This window comes from Gossypium arboreum, chromosome 8 (assembly GCF_025698485.1).
Source record: "Gossypium arboreum isolate Shixiya-1 chromosome 8, ASM2569848v2, whole genome shotgun sequence".
In the NCBI taxonomy this organism is placed as follows: domain Eukaryota; kingdom Viridiplantae; phylum Streptophyta; class Magnoliopsida; order Malvales; family Malvaceae; genus Gossypium; species Gossypium arboreum.
The window spans coordinates 127,978,547-127,988,264 of NC_069077.1; the positions used below are offsets into that span (position 1 = coordinate 127,978,547).

Genomic DNA, 9,718 nt, shown 5'->3' on the forward strand with positions numbered 1-9,718 from the left:
AATTAATTTTTAGTAAAGACTGGTTGAAGCTGTCGGGCAGCGAATTAGAGGTGACTTTACAGAATAAACTGTACTAATTGGCTTAACCAAAAATTCTTAAAATTTTATGATAAGAAGGTATATGAGTCTAGTTTCATGGAAAATTATCAGATCTTAATTTTGAGTTTTTTAGCTGCAGATATAAATAATGTAGTGACTGCGACTCGAGAAAATAGCTTGGCTGGAACATGAGTGAAAATGCAAATAGGGTTGTATTACCATGAGAAGCAAGTTGATAAATTGCTTATTATTTTCATATGGTCTTACTAAGCTATAAAGCTTACTCCCTTCCCTTCCTTTCCTTTAGTGTTTTCAGGTTAGCTCGGGGTTGGAGATCGTCAGAGGCAGCATTAAACTATCAAGTCGCTATCTTTGGAATAATGAAGAATACATTAGAAATTTCAAGTGAGTGGCATGTATAGGGATCTATTTGATTGAACATGAGTGCTTGATGAATAAGTTGGTAACCATAATATAATGATAAAAGCGGTCATCAAAATGACTAGTTTTATGAATGTGAAATAAGGAGTCTAGACTTGGTATTGCATGAGTAGATGTATTACTTGTAAGAAGACATGTTAATGTTAAGGATATGTCTTAATAAAGAGTTTTTAATCACTAAAATGATGCCATGGTTTATGATTTTGATGTGCATAAGGTTGTAAAAGATTATGGGTAACATGAAAGCTTGAAAAATAGCCTAAGTGTTGGCCACACGGGTTGAGACATGGCCGTGTGTCTCAACCTTGTGAGGGACACAGCCTGGAGACACTGGCGTGTAGCCCAGCCGTGTGGTTCGATGTGCATGCTGATCTCATAAATAGAGAGTTACACGACCTGAGGAGATTGGCATGCCAAAGGCACACGGACGTGTCCCTATGTCCACACAGGCGTGTGACCCTGTTTGATGGGAAAATTTTCTAAGTTTTCCTGAAACTTCTTAAAGTTCTCGATTTAGTCCTGAATCAATTCCGATGAATTTTTTGGGCTTCGTAGACCCAAGACCCAAATAAGGGATGACATGCATGTGTTTGAAAGGTTTTGAATTAAAAGAGATTTTATGGCTCGATTTTTGCATGAATGTGTATGTTTAAGTCCTGTAATACCTCATACCCTGTTCTGGCGTCGGACATGGGTAAGGGGTGTTACATGTTCCAAATGTTGCAAATTGTGGGTCAATTTAGTGGGATGCCTACTAAGGATCCACAAATTCATCTTCAGTTATTCATAAAAGTAAGTGACTCATTCAAATTAACCGAGGTGATCGAGGACTTCTTGAGACTGAAATTATTTCCATACTCCTTAAGAGATAGAGCACTTGCATGGTTAAACTCCCTATTGTCTGGATCTGTAACTATACTTTCCTCCCTCTTTAAATGCCAAGCTCTTAAATGTAATCACCTAATTTCAGTAAATTGATGAAGAATCTTTATATGTGGCATGAGAGCAGTTCAATGAGCTATTACAAAAGTGCCCTCACCATGGTATTCCTTATTGTGTTCAAATGAAGAGTTTCTACATTGGTCTTAATGCTTATACTAGAATGGTGGTGGATGCTTTGGCAAATGGAGCGTTTCTTTTTAAATCATTCAATGAAGCTTATGAAATTATTGAAAGAATTTTGAACAACAATTATCAGTGACCAATCAATCGAATAGCCATAGGAATAAGAATGATCGGAGTACATGAAATGGATGCACTTACTTCCTGGGCAGCTCAGGTATCTTCTAAGTCTTCCATGCTTAAGAACATTACTACTAATGGTACAAATGCTAACATGACAGGTTAGCAGCTAAGTCAATTTAAAAACATTTCATGTGTCTATTATAGAGACGGACATATGTTCGAAAATTTCCCATCAAATCCAAAATCCATCTACTACATGGGTAACCAAAATTAGAATAGGAGTGGCCAAGGTTTGCATTTGAATTATTATAACTCTTCATTGTAGTATCATTCATATTTTCCATGGAGTAATCAATAGGAGGGCACTAGCAACTTTTCTATGCCATCTCGACCAAATTATCAACTAGAATATTCTCAACAAGTGCAACAACCCCTACTAACTGAACTTTCAAGTAATCTTGAGAACTTGCTGAAGACGTACATAGTGAAGATTGATGCACTTATCCAAAGCGAAGTAGCGACGTTGAAGAATTTAAGAAACCAAGTAGGACAGTTAGCCAACGAGCTCAGAAGTTAACCCAAGGAGCTTTGTCGAACGACATTGAAAATCTAAGAAGCAAGAGCAAAGAGCTTTGCCAAGTTTTTACTTTGAGGAGTGAAAAAATTTTGGAACCCAAAGTTGTTGCTACAGATAAACTCGTTGTTACTCAGAATAAGGAGGAAACTCAACCAGACGTTGGAATTCCTATAGTACAAAAGCCTGTTCCTGCAACTAAGAACTTCGCACTTGAGACCTAGGATATCAAAATCCCAGCACCTCTGTATCCTTAACAATTCCAAAAGCAACATCAATATACTCAAGTTAAGAGAATTTTGGATGACAAGGTGACTTTTAATGACTTCAATGCTACTAAATCCTCAGATGTAGTTGAAGGCTTCTCTATTATTTTTGATATAAAATCGTTGGCTTAAATAGAATTGGAACTCAATTTTTTAGATGATCTGTTAGAATATATTCTACTAACATATTCACAAAGTGGTGATGAAGACGAGGAATGTTTGGCTTTGTTAGAAGCTAATTCAAAGGGATTCACTTAGGAAGTTCCATTTTAATCATTAAAGTTATCATCTTGGGAGTACACACAATGATGGGCATCGAGGCCACAAAATATAGATTTCCTATGCTCTAACTAAACTATAATTAAAAGTAGTATAAAGAAGCAGGGTCGATACCACAGGGACTGGGAAGCTTAATATTGTTTTTTTACGTGACCAGATTCTAAAGTCATGGCAACTATTGTGCCCACGACTTATAACGTGCTGCGTTGAAAATACAATGAAATGGGTTTTATTTTATTAGGGTTAAAAATGTAAAAATAAATAGAACAAAATAATAGTTGAGTTATAAAAAAATAAAATAAAATAACTGAAATTAAATTAGATAATCAAATAGGCAAATTTTTTTAGCCTTAGACTTAGTATATTTTAGAATCGAATCGGTCCTTGAAAGTGAATTTTAACTTCCAAACGGTAAGCTAGATATAGCGATCAAGGACGCCTTAACCACCAACTCTTCCTTGTGTAGCTGATTCTGGGACGCCCTGCAAACCAACCTTTACCGACTATCTTATGGCATAACACTTGTCCACAATTTAAGATCTCGGCAGCCTTGCGATCTAAGAGAGCCCAACTCAAATTAACGACCTCAACTGTGTGGGTCATTTAAATTCGATCACTATCTCCCTTGATAGTATCCAATTGGCTTTTTCCTACTTGGACATGGCAACTTGTTCTCGAGAACTCGAATGCGGCAAGTTACCAACTTGTTTTCCCAACTATACGTGAAACAACTACAACCCAATGCGCACTTTTTTTTTATTTGAAATTGAATTAACTTTAAGGGATGGTTGTAAATATCCCATATTCTAGAGAGATAATGAATACCATGTTGTAAGGTTTTAGTACAAGTTCATTTTTCAAGATTCTCAATCGGAATGGTAACCGAGCTAAAACAGAGATTAGTTGAGCATGAAATTAATCATACTTGATTAGATTATAAAAGTGGATTTTAATGAAAGATAATAGGTGAAGAAATGAGGGGACTAAAAGGAAAATTGCACCAAAATTTTAAAAGAGAAAAGAAATGGCTGAATTGTAACACCCTTAACCCGTCTTTGTTGTCAGATTAGGGTTACAAAGTATCACAGCAAATAAAGAAACAATTAACAACTTAAAACTTCTCAAATATTAATTTAAATATAAATAATCAAATCATTTGTTAAACATGGCAAACATAAACTTATAGACCTTACATTGAGTTTAAAGGACCTTAAAAATAGTTTGAAAACAACTAGGGACTAATTTGGATTAAAACAAAAAAATGTGAACAATATGTAAAATTTTGGAAACAGGGGTTACACAACCATGTGATAGAGCCCTGGCTGTGTGGCTTAAGGACACAGCCGTGTGGCTACCCCACACGGCCATTTGCTTAGACTGTGCAACTAACTTTGACTATGTGAAAAATTTTACACTTAAAGTTTATAAAGCACAAGGTCATGTGTGGCACATGGTTGTGTGACAGCTCGTGTCACAGGCCATTTGTACATTAAAAATCCTCCAAAACAAGGTAAATTTTCGTCCAAAACTAGGTACCGAGTCAAATCAAAATCAAACATTTCCACACTTTAAAAACATATTTAAATAAGCCTAAAACATGTCAAAATCATTCAACCTATGTGCCTAACCAATATGCCATCATTTGGCACCACAATTCAAACTCCAAATCAATTAAATTACAATGCTACAAGTTCACACCTCGAACATGTAACAAACATACTAAATAATCCTTTCATTCACAATCCACTAAGCCATAAGACATCTACTTTCAAGAGGCATAAATAAAGTGACCAAAACACACATATCTTGGACATTTACAACTCAAACTCAAGCCATAAATACAAGTAAGTTCAAACCACATCACATTGGCAAAATAATTTAAAAGCTTCTATTACGTGCCGTTTATAACTAGTAAAAAAATAACCAAAAACTTCCAAAATGATGGACGGATAGTGTGTATGTTCTCTGATGAGGTTCCAACCAATCGAGCTTTCCGATGATCTAGAAAATAAAGAAAACAATTAACATATGCAACTAGTGATTAGCAAGCTCGTATAATCATAAACGTAAACTTACCTAATAGACTCAATTGTATATATTTGTTGCATAATTTCATTATCATGCTCATGAATTTTTTTAATCTTGTACACATTACAAATACCATAAGTTAGTGAGCTCAACAAAGTAACATATAATCTTATCATGACATAAAACACATAATAGTAACATGCCAAATATATTTTTCATTCATCATAGTACCGATTTGCATAACTCAACCAAATCCAAGCATTATACCAACATCTTCCATTTTAACTTTCATGATCATGTAACATTTCATTTCATATATTTACTCACTCTTTTAAGTCTTTATTACCTGTTGAATCAAATGAAACAATGTATGATACACAAGAACCATTCTCATACAAAGTGTGCCAATATCTGTAACCGTAATCATATTTGTAATGCTCACACGAGCTGTGAAGTGGGCTTGCTCACACGAGCTGTGATTCGAGATGTTAAGCTACATGAGCTGTGTAGAATCCACAACAAATGCAAGACCTCAGCCATCGGTAGGACATCGAAGACCAACACTCGAAACTGTATAACTCCTAATGACATATCATTTGTATCCTAGGTATTCAGAAGGTTTAAATGGGACACATTTCATAACCTTATCCTCAAAATTCATTTCCATTATACAGTTCATACACATATTCATGTTACTCTCATTTTTCATCAACTTCAACAGTTTTCTCACTAAGACAATTTCATTTAGTTTAATAGATAATACACAATAAATATATATGTTATACTTAGCATAATCATTTACTAACAATTAAACAATCAACAAGTGGAATATTAAATTATTATACGAACTTACTGTAGTAGCCCAAATTTCAGTGATGTCGAAAACTGTGGTTCGAGGCCACTAAATCTAGCAAATGAGCTCATAAATTTTATTATTTAATATTTACGAGTTAAATGTGGTTTTTAAAAGATTTTTGAATTAATAAATTTGTGTTTATAAAAAATTATTAGGTCAATTAATTGAGAAAAAGAGATATCGAGACCTCAGTGTTATAAATCAAGCTACTGAGTTTCAATATGGTAGTCTTAAAGTTACGTTAGAAAATTTTAACGTTTCGATGGTCAATTAATTAAAAAGGATTAAACTGAAAAAGGTGCAAAACTTGCTAAAGTGATTAAATAGCCTAATAGTAAATAAAGGAGGACTAAAAGGGCGAATAGACTATCTTAAATGGCTGAGGCAGCATAACGGGAAAAAAACCAAAGATATTTATGTGATTACGGACAAAATTGGAATTAAAATAAAGTTTATATGGCCAAATGTTATTTTAATAGTTTCTAGACATTTTCTTCATCAATTTTCTATAAAAAACGGCCATTGAAGAGGGTTTGAACAGGTCTTCATATTTTAGCTTCAAATCTGGGAAGATCAAATTTAGAGTTAGAAGAGGAACTAAGGCATTACTAGACAATATAAAATTTATCAAACATTCAATTTCGCATATCATTCATTCTCATACACAAAGTCCCTTAAATATGTCTATGAGACCTTAATACATGTAATAGCCCGATTTTGGGCCTAGTCTAAATAGTGGTTTCGGGACCACAAATTTGACTAGAAAAAAATGATTTTTATTATATTTTTATGGACTACAGTTTCATAGAATGATTTCGTGAAAATCTCATTCGAAAATTTCGATGTTTGGGTACTCAAATTAGTTCAAAACTTGAGTTCTAGAAGCTAGAGGTATTAAATAGCTATAGAATTTTTAGTAGAAGTCCTTATATGACAATTAGCCCATTAATAAGTTAGTGGAAGATATTTGTTTGGTATTTTTGAAATTTGTTTGAAAAGAAAAGGGCAAATTGGTAATTAAGTTAATAAAGGCACAATAAGACAAAAATTTAAAAGCTTTCATCTTTTCTTCTTTCTTCTTTCTTCTTCAATCGTTTATGAAGAAAATGGGCAGCCATGGATGAGCAAACATTCGGCCAAGCTTCTATGGCTCATCTAGGTACGATTTTTGTCCCGTTTTTAATTATTTCTACATTTTTGGAGTCGTGGTAACTCAATTTAGCTATCTCATACCTTCATTTTCAAAACTATTAAAGTTTTTAAGTTTTTCCATTGATGAATATATGTTTATTTTGATTCTTGATGATGGAAAATGCATCCTTGTTGTTAAATAAACGACTTTACTAAGTGATTTTCGGTAAAAACGTCCGAAACGACAATTTTGTAAAAGCTGTAAAAATGGTATAAAAGTGTGTTTTGATGAGAATTGTAGTTTTCTATAGCTATGAAAATGGTTCGACTAGGTTTAAAGTACAAATAAATTGAATGCATTTCATTTTACGAGCCTAAGGGCAAAAGTGTAATTATGACAAAGTTTAGGGGCAAAAATGTAATTATGAAAAAATATGATTTTTTGGATCACATTGAAAAATGTGACTAATAATTAGACTGAATGTGATATTTTAGATCAAGAAAAACAAGATTCGGACTTAGAACGAGGGAAATTAAAGAATATGACGGTTATGTCCAATTGCTGATTTTGTGTCAAGGTAAGTTCGTGTGATTATAATAATGCAATGTTATAATTGAATATTAAATTCTTTGTTTTTATTATTATATAAATTGTATGATTGATTATACGGATATTCTTGATGAAGATTCGACAAGTAAGTACATAAGCAAATAATGTGATGTTGTAGCATATTTTAATGCTTTGATAAATGTGCATTTAAATGTTTTATTACTATCATGAAAGTATGAAATGTATGATGGAAGAATAAATGACATTATGAGTAAGTGCGACGACATTGAGCTAAACAAGAAATCCCATTTGAACCTCAGAAATAGTATAGGATATACGAGATATGTCATGAGAAATAATGTGGTCTGAACTCATGAGTTGTGTCTGAGTTCATGAGATAAGTGGTATATGCAATGTGGGTCCGGGTGCGGACTTTTTGTATAAACCCGTGAGTAACTAGCTGAGTGAGCATATCATGTTAATGCTTTGGGGTCCGGGTACTGACTTTGTGTGTAAAACCATGAGTGGCTCAATGAGTGGGCATTACATGATAATGCTTTGGGGTTTGGGTACTGACTTTGTGTATAAACCTGTGAGTAGCTCAGTGAGTGGGCATTACATGATAATGCTTTGGGGTTCAGGTGCTAAATTTGTATATAGACCCGTGAGTAGCTCAAATGCGGGCATTACAAAATATGTGGTAGCTTTAGCTACATACGTTACGCGCTATGAGTTGGTTCTAGCTGCGTATATGGCACTATGTGCAAGTTTTCGTGTATCCATTAGTATTCTAAGTGATCAACGGGTAATTCATGGAAGGATTTGATGATGGTCCCAATGAGGTATGTCATTGATGAGAACGAACTTGAGTTATGTTACGAATGAGTACAGGTATGTACAGAAACTCAATTGAATATGAAATCCATGAATGGTAAGTCCATGAGAATTGTGAAATGATGTTGTATTAATTTGGTGGACTATGATATATATTTATAAATGCATAGATTTCTAATTTAAAAGAAATGAAGGTGTGATGAACTTAGTTATCATCATTTTTGTACTAAAACTATTTTGGACAGTAGCTGTAGTCCAACTTTGAAAATTCACAAAAAATTGTGAAAACTGAATTTGAGGCTGAATAAAATATGAAATTAAAGCTTATTGAGTTTCACATAGAAGAAACGGTGTAAGAAAAAGAATATCAAATTATGAGATATTTGAATTTTCGTGAGACAGAGTCAGAATGTTTTCGACATCCCCTATTCTGATTTGGGAAAATCATAAAAAATTGTACAAAAATAATTATAGGTTATAATTTATATTCCTAGAATCCTTAATGAGTCTAGTTTCAAAAGAAACAAATAGGAACATCATCTAGATCCTTTATGAGGAGTTAATTAATTTTTAGTGAATAAGGGTCGGAACTGTCAAACAACAGAACAAGGGTGACTTTGAAGAGTAAACTGTACTAATTGGCTAAACCAAAAACTATAAAAATTTAATGGTAAGTAGATATGTGAGTCTAGTTTTAGGGAAAATTTGTGAAACTTAATTTGGAGTTTTTTAGCTTAAGAAATAAATAATTTAGTGACTGTGACTCGAGTAGACAACTTAACTGGAATTTGAGCAAATAGTGGAATAATGTGCAAACATGATTGTGATACTTTGAGAACATGTTATAAGAATTTGGAAAAAGCATGTAAATAAATTTCTTATTGTTTTAATATGAACTTACTAAGCTTTAAGCTTACTCTCCTTCCTTTCCATCTCTTATAGGTTTATTTAGCTAGCTCGGGTTGGAATCACCGGAGATGCTATCACACTATCAAGCTACCATCTGGGGTATAAGTATTCAAGTACTCGAGTTTATGGCATATATAGGAATTATGTATTTTGTTATATTAGTCATTACTATTAGGGCCAAGTGTGTTGGCCTATAATGAGTTGTGATTCAATTTGAATATGCATAGCCATAAATGATGGATTATGATAATCATATGCTTAATCATATGTAAATGACATGTTATTGCATGAATGTGGTTAGTTTAAATTGCATTTATATGCTTGATAATGTGCCATGTGATGTGATATGAAATTGTGCAAGTAAGGGTGACATAATGGCTTGGAAAATGGCCTTACAATCGTCCACACGGGTAGACCCAGAAGCGTGTGTCTTGGCTGTGTGCCCTTTAATGAATGATGACGTCATAAACAGAGAGTTACACAGGCTGAGGACACGGGCATGTCCCAAGCCACATGGGCATGTGTAACCACAAGCTACTCCACTCGGGCGTGGACTATAAAAATGGAAAATTTCTTAAGTGTTGTAAAATTTTCGAAAATTCTCGCTTTAGTCCCAAATCATCTTC

The 9,718-nt window shown here is 33.7% G+C and overlaps 1 non-coding gene across 1 annotated transcript; it reads right to left on the bottom strand.

The window, feature by feature from the left end:
- Positions 1-1,420: 1,420 nt before the first annotated feature.
- Positions 1,421-1,527, bottom strand: LOC128280164 (small nucleolar RNA R71). Its single transcript, XR_008270344.1, has one exon. It is a non-coding gene; the product is annotated as a small nucleolar RNA R71 (small nucleolar RNA).
- Between the last annotated feature and the right edge of the window lie 8,191 nt (positions 1,528-9,718).